Below are 780 nucleotides of genomic sequence, written 5' to 3'. Positions count from 1 at the left end.
GGTGGCTGCAGGTACAAGCCCTTATATAGAAAAAGTAGTGGAAGCCCTAAAAACGCTAAAAGACAAAATAGCCAGGCGGCTCGACCAACTCGACCTGGTGCTCGGTCGAGTGACCGGTCGAGTTGGCTCCTCTTGTGCTCCTCCCACTCGGTCGAGTCCCTCTAAGCACACGGTCGAGTGTCTGGTCGAGTGGGCAGTCGAGTTGGACTCCGGACCTTGGTTCTTCAGCCTTAGCTCCTTTGCTTTCTCTTTATGATTGCTTCACTTCTCCTCAGCATTGCTTCCATGCTCCTTAGGCTTCAAAATCACCTGTTTATGCAAGAAAAGATGCAAATGCAATGCAACTATACTCTAATGCAAGAACAATCCTAAAACTATGCAATAATGGTCAAAAATGATAGCAAAAGATGTGAATATATTAAGGGAAAACAGGGTAAAATATATGAACATCAGTGGTTAGAGGTGTGGGAGCTGCTGGTCGCGGGCGTGGTCGTTGTCGTGGTCGTGGGCATGGTCATGGGTGGGGACAGGTTCCCGAGGTCAGTGAGAGTGTGACCCAGAGAATGGCCAGTGAGGAGGTGGCAGAGTCGCAGGTGATGTGTGTAGAATTTCACTCCAAATCTTTGACCTGAAAAGACTACACAACGACTGAAAGTGCACAGTTAATCTGTGTAGTATTTTAGGATCGATCCCACAGAGAGTAATAGNCGTTTGGTGCAGCTCAGCAAACTGCCTTGCTTCCTCAATCTGCTTAGTGGCTTGCCCAAGCAACATTTTTTA

Source organism: Camelina sativa, chromosome 7 (genome assembly GCF_000633955.1).
Source record: "Camelina sativa cultivar DH55 chromosome 7, Cs, whole genome shotgun sequence".
Lineage (NCBI taxonomy): Eukaryota > Viridiplantae > Streptophyta > Magnoliopsida > Brassicales > Brassicaceae > Camelina > Camelina sativa.
This window is presented reverse-complemented; position numbering follows the sequence as displayed.